This window comes from Henckelia pumila, chromosome 1 (genome assembly GCF_033568475.1).
Source record: "Henckelia pumila isolate YLH828 chromosome 1, ASM3356847v2, whole genome shotgun sequence".
Classification (NCBI taxonomy): domain Eukaryota; kingdom Viridiplantae; phylum Streptophyta; class Magnoliopsida; order Lamiales; family Gesneriaceae; genus Henckelia; species Henckelia pumila.
Genome location: NC_133120.1, coordinates 136,688,014 through 136,706,617, shown reverse-complemented (window position 1 = coordinate 136,706,617; position 18,604 = coordinate 136,688,014).

Genomic DNA, 18,604 nt, shown 5'->3' with positions numbered 1-18,604 from the left:
CTTATGATTTATCTCCATGGATGTAACATTTCGTAATTTTCTTAAAACAAAGGAAATATATATTTTTTTTATATGCAGGCCCAAAGCCATCTTACCACATGCAAACAAAATTTAGCAATTAAACTTTCGAAATCAAACCCACAAACTTATAAAAATATTTGGTTTAATTATTGGAACACCCAATAACACAAAGGCAATAAAAATATAAGCATCTCCCTTAAAATCCTCATAACCATAGACTTTAATACTTTGAGTAAACAAGCCTCCTCAAAAATTCTAAAAAATAAAAAATAAACATAAAAATAATCAGTTTTAAAAGATTAGCAGAAAATATCCTAAGGCTTGGATAAGTGCCCCAAAATGAAAATTAAAAATATGTCACTCACGCGTACCGCAACTCATTCCAAATGCCTTCAAATTTCCTACAGTACACGTATGTGCATAGGTGCATGGAACAACAACGGAATTTGGAAATCATTTGTGAAAGGATTTAAAAATAAATATGAACAATACAAAACAATTTCTTCGGCACTCTCATTATATAGAATGGTTCGTCTTTGAGTTCTGAAATTTTCATTAATTTTTTTTCGAAAAAAAACCAATGCCCCGAAGCGAATGCATCAATTAACCTCGTAATTTCTTTCAAAATAAAATCTCTTCACCCGACTCGAAACAAACAGTTATCAAAACAAAATTTCTGGGCTTCCAAAACTTGAGAAGACAAGCCTTACACACGATTCCACAATACACGGACGAGCAAACAAGCATTCCCTTTTTTATTACTATTTTTTTCCAGGCCATGCACCGATTAATCATATAATTGAATGTGTTACAAATAATTAAAGATATGCACACGCATCAACACATACTCATTACATGAATCACATATCATGTGACACCTGATCAAGCCAAAATTCCTAGGGTGGTACATGATCCACAATATAGGTGGTTAATACTTAAAAGATGAAAACCCCACCAATGAATAGAAAACGAGTGGCATGAATTGTTGGATCGATTAATGTGTGTAGAGGGAGGTGATAAGGTGAATACATACAAAAAAAAAAAAAACAAAAATTTCATGAGTATGATGTAGAGTCGTGAATCGTGAATCGTTCCTGATGTCTTTGGTTAACGTTTATTGAGATTTATGGATTTAGTCGTGTAACAATCAGAAATTTGGGTGTGAGTATTTTAGATGTAAAGTTTTGAATCAAATTGTTTGATGTTGGTCGTTTTTGGGCAAATACTTTTTGAGTTTTGAAGCTTTTGAATGTCTAAGATTATTATTTTTCAGTTGTCAAAAGGACCGAGGAAGTCGCGAGGAGCGCCTGCGCGCCGTTGCCTGGTCTCTCAAGCAGCGGGCCGCGTGCTCGAGCGGTCGTTTTATGCGCGCCCGGGCGCAAATAGTTCTGCCCATTTTATTTTTTTCGCATTTGAAGTTCGAATTTCAAGTTTATGATATTTTAAGGTATTTTAAGTGTTTTTAAGATGTTCTATTGGAAAAATTTTCTAATTCGAATGTCTCGTGAGCATCTTTATGTGATTTTTCTTCATGAAAGCTATTTTACTATGAAAGTCATGAAGTTTTATGAATTATGATATACATGATGTTATCACGCAAGTTTTACGAGCATGAAATGATGAAGGTATGATGTTGATGATGTATGAAAATATTTTGATGTTGTATACGCTTTTGTGGTGGCAATACGGGACTGGTACTCCGGATTGAGTCCCAAAGGAGCCTTTCCAAATATGTGCTCACGAGACAGAATGTTAGGACTAACGTCCTGGAATGAGCCCCGGGGAGGACCTTTTCAAAGAATGAAAGTTTATATGGCCAATGTCATATGGTAGTTGTATAACGAATCCATGATCACGGAAAACTAATGAAGTGCTCATAATGATGGTTGCCACAACTGCATGTATCTCATCACCCATAAATGTCAAGTTTTACTATATGTTCATGTTATGCCATAATTTTAAGTTTCAAGTTTTATATACGAATTTTGTATACATTTTCTTGCTGAGTTTTTAAACTCACTATACTTGAATGGTGCAGGTAATGACGCTCTTGATGATTACATTGATGAGTATGGAGTCGGACCTGAAGAGAAGCAGACGGTCGGGAAGGCGAAAGATGCATGAGCGCGGTGTTTAGAGAAATGTTTTAACTGTGCATGTTTTCTGCTACTTTGGAAGAAAACAAGTTCCACATATTCCAATGTTGGGTTTTGTCTTGCTTGGATGTCGAGACTTATCTTTTAAAAATAACTGACGCGCAGTTAATTATTTTGAATAAAGGTTTTATTTTTACGCAAATTTTTCTCAAATCTTAAGAATGAATGTTTAGTAGCGTTCTCGAGTTTTGGGATGTTAAAGTTACATAGAGGGTTACACGTTATGTTAAATTAGAAATGTATCCCAAAACTCTTTTAAAATTCTTTTTTTTACTTACCGTTTGGTTTGTCATATTATTAATCTATGTACAACTTATCTTATCTCATCTCACGTTCTTTTTGTCATATTATTTATCCATCCATTAATTATTTATCTTACATCAATCAATTCATTAATTATTTATCCTAAATCAATCAAATCATTGAATTTAAATTACTATGTTACCCTTTATAAATAATAATATTTATATTTTATTAATTGTTAAAAGGTCAAAATGATAATTTACTATTTTTATATAAAATTTAATCAATCAAATCAAACATACTATATTAACTATCATTTTTTATTTATTTTTTATTATAATATATTATTTATCTCTATATTATTTATCTTATCACTAACTCTAAACGGTACCTTAATCTACAATTGTTTGTCTTGCTCAAAAAAAAAATTTAATGAAAATAATTTTTTATTTTATTATTTATTGTGTGGTTTTAATGTGTCAAAATTGAACCCGTTGACCAGAAAGAAATCGGATTAGAGTTGAGTTTTTTGGATTCGAGTTGAACCCGAAATATGACTCGAAAAAATTAAAATAAAAAAATCAAAAATATTTATTTTTTTAATTTTTAACTAAATAATTAAATATACAAAATCAGAAATATGACTCAATATATTTTGATTTAAATAGATAATAAAAAAATATCGCTCATATATAACTTAAATTTAAAAATTTAATTATACAAAATTAAAGATATACTTACTACAAAAATTGAAAAATTATTTTTAAAAATCAAAGTTTTACAAAATAAATATTACATGATAAAATCTATGATACAATATATAATAATTTTCTTTCAAACATGCAATATATAAAAATATAGTTAATATTTATTAATTCTATAAATAAGTAAAAAAAATCGGGTCATCTCGAGTTGACCCAAATCTAGGGATGACAACGGGGCGGGTTTCACCGGACCCGAGACCCGCCCTGCCAATAAAAAATTGGACCCGGATTCGGATCCGCCCCGCCTATTTTTTAGTCTCATACTGCCCCGCATCAAAATCCGACGGGTCCAACCCGGATTGGACCCATCAACTCGTTAACATTTAGTTTTATTACTTGGACCCAACGATCCGTTAACATTTAGTTGTTTAAAAAAATAATAAATTATTTTTTATGATATAGGTTCGACCCACCGTCCCGTTAACATTTAGTTTTATTAATTGGACCTACCGACCCGTTAACATTTATTTTTCTTTAAAAAATAATAAATTATTATTTATGATATATATTATATCTACATACATATATATTTATTATATTAAATATATATAATTTATGTACAAGTCCATATTTAATTATATATTATGTATATATATATATATATACAATATATATTTAATATAATATATAAAATAAGAATTATATAAATAATTACAGTGTATATATATAATATATATATATATATATAAGCAGTATAATGTATACTGTGTACATAAATATATATATAATAATAATAATAATAATAATAATAACAATAATAATAATAAATATAATAATATATATATATATAATATAGGATTTATTTAACTAAATAACCTCCGTTTGACCATAATTTGGAAATATAACCTTCTCAATTTTTTCCTTTATTTTATTTTTGCATTTCCTTTGTATTTGAAGGTCATTTTGCAAATTTTTTTTGAAGGAAGGTCATAAATCAAAAAATTTGGTTGACCAATGTCATTTTTCAAACTCTCTCATTGTTCCAAAATTCCTGCACACTGGTGTGTAGTGGATCATGACTATATGTATATATATATATATATATATATATATATATATATGCGGGGCGGGTCTACCCAAATTCAGGACTCACCTCGAACCCGACTCTGGACCCGTTGACTTGGACTTGCCCAACCCCGCCTCGTAACCCATTTGACCGGGTTTGAACCCGCCCCGTCTTCGCACGGGGATGAGTTTAAACCCGGCACATTGTCATCCCTACCTATCTGACCCAACCCGATTAATTTTTTGGGTCAAATTTCGGGTCCACCCGAACCAAATAACCTCAACCCTGGTTCGGTATTTTTCAGTTCAACTCGGGATGGGTTCAATTTTAACACTCTATAAAACTGCATAATAAATAACTAAAAAATTAATTAAAAAATTTCTTGAGCAAGACAAACGATTTAGGCTGAAAGAAAGAATTTTAAAAGAGTTTTGGGATACTTTCCTAATTTAATAGGACGTGTAACCCTTTATATAAACCTCAATGTACACATAGCATTATCATATAATTTTATGAAAAAATCCACGATTCTTTGATTAAAGATTTATCTCCAATTTACCCTTCCAATAAGTTTACATTTTAAAGTTGTACCCTCTTCTGTAAAATTCAAATTTTAGTTTTAACTTTATTAAGTACGTTTTAAAATTAAGAAAAAAATCAGAAGAGTTGAAATGAAATAAGTAGGAGTGGAAGAAAATGAGGATGCAAATAGGGATGACAATGAGTCGGGTTCGGGTAGGATATCATACCTCTGTTCCCATTTTCATTTATTATATTCACCCCATACCATATCCATCCTCATACTTATCGGAGGATGCATACTCATACCCTACCCAAATATTATATTTTTTTTCCCAAAGCCGTCTTTTGTGGCGGGGGTTAAGCGGACCCCTACCCGTTTATTTCATAAAAAAAAAAAATACAAGAGAGGGGGACTAGACCAGAGCCTCTCAAGAAATTATAAGAATAAAAATGCTAGAATTAAGAAATAATAGATTTAACTCTAATGTAAGGTAGACTAGATTTATCTAGTCTACAGATCCCTCTAAGCTTCCCAGAAATATCTGTCGGATGTAGTATGGCCGATCCCAAGGCCAAGCCAAGGTTAGCTAATTCGTCCGCTGCTCCGTTAGCTTCCCTATAAATATGAGATTTTCGCACCATGGACTCCAAAAGAATAGCCTGAATCTTAGTCACAATCCCAGTAAGTTCCCAAGCCGAAAAATCCGCATCCAAAATAGCAAGAGCTGCTAAAGAATCGACTTCAAGCCAAAGGAAAAACAAATTATACAACTTGCATACCTGCAGACCCCTTAAAATAGCTAGAATCTCTGCTCTCATATTAGAACCAATCCCAATATAATCATGAAAAGCCACAACCGCCAGCCCATGATGATCCCGGATGATGCCTCCAATGCCAGATTGTCCTCCCACATTAGAACACCCATCAGTATTTAGTTTAAAAAAACCGATCTCCGGAGCCAACCATCGTACTAGACGAATGGTAGTAGTTCTCGAAATTTCCGAGTTCATACCCATTGAGGTAGCCACATCCTCAAAACCAGTCCAATGACTCCCCTTCAGCAAGCCTGCTCGGTTAATAGAAAGAATAAACTCATTAATATGAAGAATAATCCTCGCCGAGTGAATTTTGGTACCCTTATGTTTGTGCTCATTTCTCGCCTTCCAAATAAACCAGATAATCAAAAAAGGAATAAGCTCCCTAATGTGGCCACTCTTACTCCAGCCAGTCGAAATCTTCCAATTAGCGAAGATTTGAAAATTTTGAACTCGGAAGAGCCGATCAAAAAATTGCCACACACCAACTGCAGGGTCACACTCAAAAAATAAATGCTCAAAAGATTCTTGGTTACAACACCCTTGGCAAATCGATGCCAGAGAAATCCCCCTAGCCTGAAGGATATCATCAACCGGAATTCTTTTAAAGAACCACCTCCAGCAAAAAATAGAAATAGATGGTTTAAACAACTTACCAGCAACCTTTAAACCAACCCAGTTCCATGTGCCGATGCCGAACCAGCTCCCAGGCAGATTTAATAGAAAATCTACCGCTAAGAGTTGGCTTCCAAACTGCAACATCTCTCGAAATAGGATGAATGGGGACATCCATAATCTTGTAAGCAATATGAGGAGGAACTACTAAAAGGAGGCGAGCCAAATTCCATTTATGATCCTCCAAAAACCATTCAACAAGCCTGGAAGAATTCCCATGAATAATAGTCAGAGAAGAAATAGGGTCATCCGAAAGCCAAGAGTCAAACCAAAAGCTGAGCAGACCCTCTCCAATCCTCCAACCAATCTCATGTTCAGCTCTGTTCTTAATTTTCATCATCCGTCGCCATGTTGGAGAAATATTTGGCTTAATCTGAACAACTGCTGGAGGATCAAATTTACAGTATCTAGTCACCAAGAATTTACTCCACAAAGACTCCACAGACCTGAACCGAAACCATAGTTTAAAAGAAAAGGCCGTCAAGGAGTCCTTTAGTCTTCGAATACCTAAACCCCCTTCAGAGACTGGAAGACAAATATTCTTCCAAGTAACCCAATGAATTTTTCTATTCCCCTCCTTAGCTCCCCATAAAAATTTGGCACATAACATCTAAAATCTCTGCAAAATAGTCCCCGGAGGCTGCATAACCTGGAAAAGGTATATAGGCATGCAGCAAAGAACACTTTTGATAAGCACCAATCTGCTACCAAAGGACAAAAGCTGTGTATCCCATCCTTGCAATTTCTTAGTAGCATTAACAATAATATGCGAAAAGTAAGAACTCTTCTTCGGGCCTATAAAGAGAGGAGCACTTAAATATTTAATAGGAAGAGAACCCTCTCCAAAGCCAGTGATCTCCAGATACTTCCCCTTCTTCTGAGGTGGACAGTTACTAGCAGTGAGTACCACGCTCTTTGCATTACTAATGAGCTGACCGGAACACTGTTCATAATGAAATAAAAAATTCCGAAGTATCTTGATCCCTGGGATAGAGCCATTCGCGAAAATAATAAGATCATCTGCATACGCCAAACGAGAAATTCTGAAAGGACAGCCCGTACTGAAATGAAGCGCCCTATGCCGAGCAAATACATTATCCAAGCCCCTAGACAAATATTCAACATCAATAATGAAGAGAGAAGGAGAGATCGGATCTCCTTGCCTGAGACCTTTTCTCGACTGAAGAAGCCCGACAGAGAACCATTAACCATAACAGAGAACCAGAAATTGTTAACACAATGAAGGATAACCTGGCAAAAACCCTCGGAGAATCCAAAAGCTCTAAGCATCTGATATAAGAAATTCCACTGAACCCTATCATAAGCTTTAGCCATATCCAATTTCAACATAATATTTCCCCCCCTCGTTTGATTATTTAAGTGATGAACCATCTCCTGAGAAAGGAGAATATTATCAGATATAAGGCGACCAGCAACAAAACCACCCTGGGAAGGAGATATGATTTTCGGCAAAAGCTGATTCAGACGAAGAGTAATTAACTTAGTAGTGATTTTATTACTGACATTACATAAGCTAATTGGTCTAAAATCAGACCATTTCTGAGCTTCACCAATCTTAGGGATTAAAATAAGTGAGGTAGTCATGATGCTCCTAAGTAGAGGGGAGCCGGACCAAAAATCTATGACTGCATCAATAACATCTGATTTCACAATCTCCCAGCAGTTTCTATAAAACCCAGCTGAAAATCCATCAGGACCAGCAGCACTATCTGGATGAATCGAGAGGACACAGTCATGGATTTCTTTCTCAGAAAACGGCGCTAATAAAAAACGATTATCCTCCTCTGTAACCAACACCGGGATGTTATCAAACTTAGGTTCAGAAGGGGCTGAAGATTCACCAGTCAACAAACTCTCAAAAAACCGAACTCCAGACTCCGAAATTTGAGAAGGATTATCCAGGGCAGTACCATCATCCCAAATTCAAAAAATTTTATTACGAACTCGACACCGATTAAACATATTATGAAAAAGAGAACTATTCTTCTCACCCTCCATAATCCATTTGGCAGAAGCTTTTTGCTTCCAGAAAGCCTCTTCCATAGATAAACCCATGGCGAGATTAGCAAGGGCCAAGGAGAGGGCTGTTCGATTCTCTTCAGAAGGATTATAATCAAAATCGACCTGAGCCTAAGAAGATTTATGATCAAGAACCTTAACATTATCATGAACATTACCAAACACATCCTTGTTCCACCATTTGAGATGAATTTAAGCCTCTTTAATTTAAAGACCAATCTGCTGAGACCAATATAAGGGCAAGGATTATTCCAGTTCAATCTCACAGTTTGCATAAACCCCTGATGAGAAAACCACATATCCTGAAATCGAAAGGACCCAGACTGCCTGGGAAATAAAGGTGCCAAGATCTGAAGGGGGCAATGATCAGAAGACCCTCGATGAAGATGCTCCACTTTAAAAGAATTAAAGAACTCCGCCCAATTAGAAGAAAGGAGGACCCTATCCAAACGCTTCCAAATACTGTTGTTAGTCCAAGTGAACTTTGCACCAACAAAACCAGCATCAGACAGCCCCTCTTAAGTAATAAAATAAAAAAAAATCAGTCATGGCACCTGGACAATTGAAAACACCACGAGAGTGTTCTGTCGGATTAGTGATAACATTAAAATATCCTCCAACAACCAAAGGGCATCCATCCCGAGGAATACAATCCAGAAGACCATCCCAAAGATCCCGCCTTTCTGTTCTATTACATTTAGAATAGACCATAGAAACATAAATATCAATTGGAAAAAGGCGAGAAGATAATTTGACGTGGAGAAATTGCTCATGATCCACCACCACAGATAATGAAACCTGATGAGAGAAATAAAGCCATATTTTGCTGCTACAATTAGAGATAACCTCCGAAAAACCAAATTTTTTAGAGCTCCATTCTAGATCTAACTGTCTCTTGGGTTCAATAACACCTAAAAAAATAAGAGAGTTAGACACCTTCAAAAACTTGATGCGTCTTTGAGCTTCAGAATTTCCAATCCCACGAACATTCCAAATGATCCCGTTCAACATTGAGAAATATTGAAAGGCTGAGACGAATCAAGATTAGGAACACTTTCCCTTGGCATTGTCGGAGGCACCGATTTATTTCTTTTAGGAGGACGACCCCGCCAGGTGTATCAGTAGAAATATTTAACATATCATCAAAAATATTTTCTGTGATCGTAATGGCAAGCTCGGTCCCTTTCCGTACTGAATAACCCCCGGCCAAACCTCGTAAATCACCATGGGCAGCCATCTCCTCTACCAAGGCTTCAGTACAGCCATCTGAAGGCCTAGTATCACCCTCATTAGTGAAAGACTCCCCGCACTGCTCAGGTTCTTGAAATGTATGGTCCGATCAAACCAAAGCCAAATCAGCATTATTATCCTCATGCAACCCATCTTGAATAAATACCCCATTAACCCAAGATCCAGGCCAAACTCCATCAAATTTCCCAGATCTAATAAGGTTTCCATTGACAACCAAATCTCTAGCCAACACGGGGTCATTAGCCAAGTTATCCACTAGGGGATCAATGGACTCAGAAGAGTCACCTAGCTGGAAATTAACAGAGCCTGAAGCCTTGACTGAAGATTCGGGAACATGTGGAACCAAATCCTCCTCATATAAGTACGCAAGGAGAGGGTCAAAGCGATTCGAAGGCTTCGAGCGCTGACCGCTCATAGGGCTACGAGGGCCAAAGTAAACCTGATCAGCACCGTTGAGAAAGGGAGAACCAGGGGGTGATCGAGGGGGGGCTCACCATTGATCCGTCACCAACCTTTTCTTTGCCTTTTTTCGAAGTCACCTCCTTTCAAACCAAGCGAGTACCATCCGATTTGTCTCCACTGGAACCAGCCTGCTGATCATTTGCATGTTCCAAACTAACTGTTTCCTTAATCCTCTTTTCATTAATAAGAGCACGAAGATCTGTTTGCTTTTTATTTTTAGGAGGTGGACGTGGAACTCGTTCATTCACATAACAATCATCAACTCCATGGCCTACATGTGAGACCTCGGTTCTAAACATCAATTAAAGGAGTAATTAAAAATAAGCAAGCATTAAAAGCCAACACATTTTTTTTAAAAGGGCCCGCGCGGCCGCGCCTCATCAGGCGCGGGCGCGCATGGCGCCCTGGCTCATGCGCGGCCGCGCCCTTTCGAGGCGTGGGCGCGCATGACCCCTGCCCGAAAGGGGCGCAGGTGCGCGGGCGCGCGCTAGGATGCGCGGGCGCGCCTCCCTGATTGCTCCGATGCTAGAATCACCAAAAACAAGAACATCAAGCCATACAATACTCCGAAACATAAACATGCGTTACAAACTTGATTCCTACATTTAAAACAGGAGTTCTGGAGTTCAACAACCAAACCAAAGTCGAGAACATGCAACAACAATATAACGATGAAGTTCGATAACTAAACATGTTCTAATATAAACTAGATTGACATGTTGGAATCGACTTCTAGACCGAGTCTCACTTCTATATCTTTCCCTCGAAGTTAACCATGCCTCTTCTGACTTGTTCCTGACCCACCTGTTGCCAAGTACACATACAAAATAAAGCAACAGCCGGATAATTCGGTGAGAATACAATTCCCAGTAAAAGAGACTAACATGCTATCAAGTAAACATATCAAATCATAATATGAACTCATTCTTCAAATAATCAATTAATCCAATCAAGAACTGAATTAAAATGATATGCATGTCTTTAAAACAAGGACTATCAAGTCTGGATAATCACAAGGTAAAAGTTCTCTTTTCTCAATTGGGATCCCGAGGGCAAAATATCACCAACACACCGACTCTCCCGATCGAGGTGGATGGTGCATATTTTTCTCCTCTAGACTCTAGGCACATATAGGGAGTGTTTCTCGATAATTGGTAAAAATCTGCTAACCAATGTCACTCAACTATAGTCCACAGAACATCTAACTCTTCTGGGCCTCTCTTGCCCGCAAAACAAAGGTAATTGGCTCAATATGAATGCAATGCAAATCAAAACTCATTCAACTGGTTCCAGTAAAATAAATAACATATAATTCAAGAAGCATGCAAGTATGTGATTTTCCCTAGGACACTCGAATCATTCCGGATTCGAGTTAATCGTCCTATTCCATTCCAGAGTCGTCTTTTACATCTTCTTTGATTGACGTAGCTGAAATCCGGACAAGCTACAAGCACAAAAGGCTCAATCAAATATCATTCGATTCAAGTCAAATAATAAAGTAACCTCGATATCAAACCTCGATCAATTCGTCAACGATTCGAATTCTGTAATTTCTGGACTCCAAAATCTGCAACTGAATCTGAAAGGAGATAAAAAAGAATTCCAGTGTGTCAATCCATCCAAAACAACCATTCAAACTCAATTCCAACTCCTAAATCCAAAATCTCATCAATATAAACGATTGATATTCCAAAACTCAAACTGGCGGCATAACGGCTAAAACTGATCAAACTGGAAATACAGACAGTAAAATATCAATCCAATAAACTCAAATCAACCATCAAACCGAAAAATGGCTCAAACCCAACAAATCTCCAAAACCCAAATTTCGAATAATCTTCCAAAAATCAAAACAATTCCGAACGACGTCCAAATTCAAAACCGAAAGAGAATAAACAATCAAAACTCTGCCAAGAACAACATACCCGAAAACCAATCGATTCTAACAATATCCAAAAAATGGAAAGTGTCCGATCGAAGATAAACTTACGCTATGACGGAGCTCTCGTTGCCGTGATCGCTAATCTATCTTCAGAATTAAATTCCAACGGACGGATCGACCGGAAATCGAAATCACAAAGCTTGGAATGGGTTTGGGGCATCGTCTATGGAGGAGAGAGGCGAGGGAGAGAGGAAGAAGAAGGAGAAGGAATGGAGAAGAAAAGTCAAAAGCCCATTAAATATCTAACAATCTCCATTTTTACATTTTAGTCCCTGAAAAATCCAAAATTTGCAAAAAAGATCCTGATCAAAATCAAGTTGGCTCTTGAACTCTGAAATCTCCGATTAACTCAATTAAGCTCAATTAAGATAAATTCGGGGCGTTACAATTCTCCCCCTCTAAAAATAGATTTCGTCCTCGAAATCAAAACGGTTCAATCTCATAAGAACTAGATAGAGTCAAGACTGCAATAAAGATTCTTCTCTCAGGACTAACCCTGAATTTGCTACTCCAAACAAACTCTGTTCTTCTAACTGCTTCTTCAAATCCGTAGCAACTTCACTGCACTAATACAAACTGAAACGGTTTGTCTCAGAACTGTTCTGATTCAGGTCGAAACTCTGAATTAGTCATCTCAAGCAATTTGTCATCTCAACAAATCCGGTCTCATCAGTTAAAGAGCAAAAGAAATTTTGATCTGGTAACCCAACAACAAGGATTCGGACATAATTCGCATCAAAAGATGAAAAACACTACGTGAAAACCAGAAAGAGACGGAATAAAACAAGTCTGTAGGAAAGATCGCCCATTATCTCTGGACTCTAATGATATTCAAACAATCTCAGAGACGATTTATCTCTCTTCTCATCTCTGGCAAATATTTCTGAAACTCGGAGTCTTCCGAAATATTCGATCTTTCCGACCAAAATACAAAATTCTGCATCTAAAATCTGAATACTTCGACCGCTTAGTCCAAGTCATCTTCATTCTTACACAAAATCATCAACTGATCAAAACCTCGAAAAAATTCTGGTTCCAAAACAGGTGATTCAAAAGAAGAACCATCCCAATACAATGGAGGTTTTCAATTCTGCTCGCACAACTCGTCAAAAGATTCCATCCAGATAATCATCTGATAGTTTTTGTTGTACAAGAACTTCATAAAAGTTGGCGACACTCGTCAGCTAGCGCAAGGGTCAAGCACCATGCTTCAGATTTTTCCCTCCCGGGATCAGGGAGTTTCATATCTTCCTCTCATTAGAACCATGGACCTTCAGGATCGGTACCTTGATTTACCAAGTCTGGTTAAGGTTGAGCTTAAGAGAAGGCATAGACTGCTCATACAAAAACTTTTTCTAAACAAGAGGCAAACCTCTAATACATATCATCTGTTCTGGCTGTCCGTCGTTTTGAGGATAATCACTGAACTCAGGTGTACTAGAATAACAAAAGTCTATTCGAAGACTATACCAAAAGAAAGGCCATAACCAAGATCTCTATCTAAAATGACCAAATTCGATATTCAATCAATCTGACAAAAGTTCTGACAAAAACACTAACATCTGATCATGTCTGAGAACCATTCTGTAGGAAATACAATAGCAGATTCATCAATCGATCAATCAAACTCGGATGGCAATTCAAACTCAGACTGACCGGTAGCTCTGCAACAACACCTGTCGAAAGTTCCCAATTCTATTCTGAAATAATAAACTGTACCACCGAAATCAGATCTCTCTCTCAGTTACCAGCTGTGTACAGTCCAGATTATCAGTAGTTATTCTTTAAACTTCCTTATGCATCTGTTCTGAAAAGATCAATCCCTCAATTCTCTGAATATCCGTCTGTCATCTGAAAGAATACTGAATAACTTCAAAGTGCCGATCTCTAGATACTCTGCTTTCTCGAAACATCTGATGTAACAAAACAATTACTCCCAACATACGATCTCGGCACTGAACTGAAACTCAAACTGTAACCCAATCTGAATTCCTTCAACGAATTCTCATACCTGCTTCAAACTCAAAATCGAAATTGTATCAATCGTCACTCAAATAGAATTACCGATAGTAGATAAAATAAAAACATATCTTTCGGCTTAGAGCAACAGCTGCTGCATTCGATATCCCCGGAATGAAAAGATTTCAATCAGAAATTCCTCAGTACTTCTAATCATCTTCTCTTTCTTATACCCAGTCTGTACGGAAAATTATTACTACAGCTACCAACATCAGGGAAGATTACGGAAATTTCCTCATAAGAAAAGCGATATAGATCTTCTAATCAATAAGATCGCGACGAGATCAAAGTCCAGATTCAGACATTGAGTCTCGAGCGTCTTCAGCTGTCTCGATGCTCAGGATAATAATTGATTCTTTCAAACAAGAATAAACATCAAATCTCAATAAGAATAAGTGCAAAGCACCGTAAGGTATGCAATACAGAAGAATACAGAATTCTGAAGCACTGGTCAATCTCTTATTCAAATCTATAAGAACTGGTCTCATAAGATTAAGTCCAGACATAAGAATATATCCTGCTGAGTAATCGGCTTTACGAATGATAAGAATCTCTTACATAATCTGCGATAGGACTCAAACATCTTCAAATTCTAGGTAAAGACGTCGAACAGATCAATTCATTTTGTGACGGTCGTGAGGTGATCAACAGAAATTCCACCTCCAGATAACATGGTTGAAAAGAACACCTCAAACCAATAAAAATTCCGTCGGTAAAATAGCGTATCACTGCTCGGCATGAAATCAGTGATCATCAACCAAGAATCTAAAAGATCATTACAACCTTCAAATGGATGAGAAATCCACCGATCGAATACTTACAAATTCATCTAACATCTCTGATAGGTTCTGTTCAAAGGGTCTATAAAACTGAAGACGAGTTTACAATACAAATGGTACTACAACAGAATCAAAGCGGCCATACCTCATTCCGAATCCACTCTTCCATACCTCTTTTTACTACTCTCAAATGATGATGTCTGATCTCAAGTCTTTGATGAAATTAACTTCATAAATCAGAGGCAATCCCGGAATCTCATCTGGCAATACCAGCAAACTCTCTAACCACTGATTTATCAACCAATTCGAGTTAGATTCTAGGACATCAACTGCATACAAAGAGAATTCCTCCGTACAATTCTGAAATCAAGCGGTCATACAACAGACAAAAGCAACTATGGAATGCAAAAGCTCAAAAGGCAGAGGATGCATCATAGTAATATCCTCAGCTAAGAAATACGGAGCGTAACAGAACTATCAGAATAAGAGCATAAAATCATACTCAACAATTACCTGTTGTGTCATCATCGGGTGCAACACAAGTCTGCGGATCCTCATGGAGAGAAAGATTCAACGTCTATTGAATCGGAGGTTGATTCATGATCGAAGAGCATCTAGGCCGATTCTCGTGCGGTGGTTGAAATGAGTGAACTACACGAGCTTGTCCCTCCTGTTGAACCATCGGTCTAAAAGAACTCCCTGGCTGAGACCCACTGGTATAACGCTGAGGACATCTCCTAGCAAAGTATCCTGGTAGATGGCATATATTGCAGCATCCAGAAATCCCAAGGCAATGCTCACTGAGGTGTTGACCTCCACAGTTATTGCAAGATACACCGGAAGATCCTGAACTATGTCCGGAACCAGACTGTTTTGATCCGCTGGAGCTGGAAGAACTACTCCCGTACTTCTTGAATGACTGTCCTCTCGGTTGCAAAATACCTCTAGTGGTACTTCCTCTGTACACGGTCGATTTTTGGAATGGAATCTGCCTAAGAAATTCATCTTTGAACAAACTCCACAAAACAACCAAACCTTGATTCTCTAATGCCTTCTTCCTAGAAATCCACCAAATTTTGGCAGTCCCTTGCATTTGGTACATAACTAACCGAATTCTACGGTCATCGTTGTATTCCAGAGAATCAAATAATTGGTCGATTTCTTCTAACCAATTCACACATTTCACTGCACTCCTGAACTTCTCAGGGTTGGGGGTTGAAAGGTCTGGAACCTCATCAACAAGTCTTCCATCGATGTTGGAGTAACGTCCATTCTTCGGTCGTAGAACAACCTCATTCAATCGAATTCCGATACGGAATGTTCCTGTTCAAAATCTATCGAGGAACACATATTTTAAATTCGAGAGCATTAGGACACAAACATCTCAATCTCAATCATCTCGTGTCCATAATCTCTATTCAACAATTTTCTTCTATCTCAGAAATATTCAATTTTAATTGAGAAACAATTATAGTTTATATTCCAGATAATTCATGCTTTACAATTAACATCACAATCATGTAGTTCAAGTAATCTTCACATAATAAAGCATACTCGCATGGTATTTAAACAAACAATTAAATAACTCAATCACATGCGAGAATTCAATTCATGCGAACTCGATCTACCCCGCTCACTCTAATTCAGTCCAAGAAACTTATCGCTCTGATACCACTTAATGTGAGACCTCGGTTCTAAACATCAATTAAAGGAGTAATTAAAAATAAGCAAGCATTAAAAGCCAACACATTTTTTTTAAAAGGGCCTGCGCGGGCGCGCACGGCGCCCTGGCTCATGCGCACGCTAGGATGCGCGGGCGCGCCTCCCTGACTGCTCCGGTGCTAGAATCACCAAAAACAAGAACATTGTGCCATACAATTCTCCGAAACATAAACATGCGTTACAAACTTGATTCCTCCATTTAAAACAGGAGTTCTGGAGTTCAACAACCAAACCAAAGTCGAGAACATGCAACAAAAATATAACGATGAAGTTCGATAACTAAACATGTTCTAATATAAACTAGATTGACATGCTAGAATCGACTTCTAGACCGAGTCTCACTTCTATATCTTTCCCTCGAAGTTAACCATGCCTCTTCTGACTTGTTCCTGACCCACCTGTTGCCAAGTACACATACAAAACAAAGCAACAGCCGGATAATCCGGTGAGAATACAATTCCCAGTAAAAGAGACTAACATGCTATCAAGTAAATATATCAAATCATAATATGAACTCATTCTTCAAATAATCAATTAATCCAATCAAGAACTGAATTAAAATGATATGCATGTCTTTAAAACAAGGATTATCAAGTCTGGATAATCACAAGGTAAAAGTTCTCTTTTCTCAATTGGGATCCCGAGGGCAAAATATCACCAACACACCGACTTTCCCGATCGAGGTGGACGGTGCATATTTTTCTCCTCTAGATTCTTGGCACATATAGGGAGTGTTTCTCGACAATTGGTAAAAATCTGCTAACCAATGTCACTCAACTATAGTCCACAGAACATCTAACTCTTCTGGGCCTCTCTTGCCCGCAAAACAAAGGTAATTGGCTCAATATGAATGCAATGCAAATCAAAACTCATTCAACTGATTCCAGTAAAATAAATAACATATAATTCAAGAAGCATGCAAGTATGTGATTTTCCCTAGGACACTCGAATCATTCCGGATTCGAGTTAATCGTCCTATTCCATTCTAGGGTCGTCTTTTACATCTTCTTTGATTGACGTAGCTGAAATCCGGACAAGCTACAAGCACAAAAGGCTCAATCAAACATCATTCGATTCAAGTCAAATAATAAAGTAACTTCGATATCAAACCTCGATCAATTCGTCAACGATTCGAATTCTGTAATTTTTGGACTCCAAAATCTGCAACTGAATCTGAAAGGAGATAAAAAAGAATTCCAGTGTTTCAATCCATCCAAAACAACCATTCAAACTCAATTCCAACTCCTAAATCCAAAATCTCATCAATATAAACGATTGATATTCCAAAACTCAAACTGGCGGCATAACGGCTAAAACTGATCAAATCGGAAATACAGACAGTAAAATATCAATCCAATAAACTCAAATCAACCATCAAACCCAAAAATGGCTCAAACCCAACAAATCTCCAAAACCCAAATTTCGAATAATCTTCCAAAAATCAAAACAATTCCGAACGACGTCCAAATTCAAAACCGAAAGAGAATAAACAATCAGAACTCTGCCAAGAACAACATACCCGAAAACCAATTGATTCTAACAATATCCAAAAAATGGAAAGTGTCCGATCGAAGATAAACTTACGCTATGACGGAGCTCTCGTTGCCGTGATCGCTAATCTGTCTTCAGAATTAAATTCCAACGGACGGATCGACCGAAAATCGAAATCACAAAGCTTGGAATGGGTTTGGGGCATCGTCTATGGAGGAGAGGGGTGAGGGAGAGAGGAAGAAGAAGGAGAAGGAATGGAGAAGAAAAGTCAAAAGCCCATTAAATATCTAACAATCTCCATTTTTGCATTTTAGTCCCTGAAAAATCCAAAATTTGCAAAAAGGATCCTGATCAAAATCAAGTCGGCTCTTGAACTCTGAAATCTCCGATTAACTCAATTAAGCTCAATTAAGATAAATTCGGGGCGTTACACTACATGAAAGCAATCTGTGCAATATTTAGGGATGGATTCATAAACCACCTTTTGCATAACGATCTTATCTCCCAAACCAATGTAAATTTCGTCATGGCGAGGCTTCAGCAGGTCTACCTCCACGCACACCCTAGCCAGCGTGAGCCTTTCATATTTGGATGTTAATTCATCCATTTTCAGAGGTTTCCCAACCAAATTAGCAACTGAAAAAATGAGTTTCTTATCAAATAAGGAAATCGGCAAGTCCGGAAATCTAACCCAA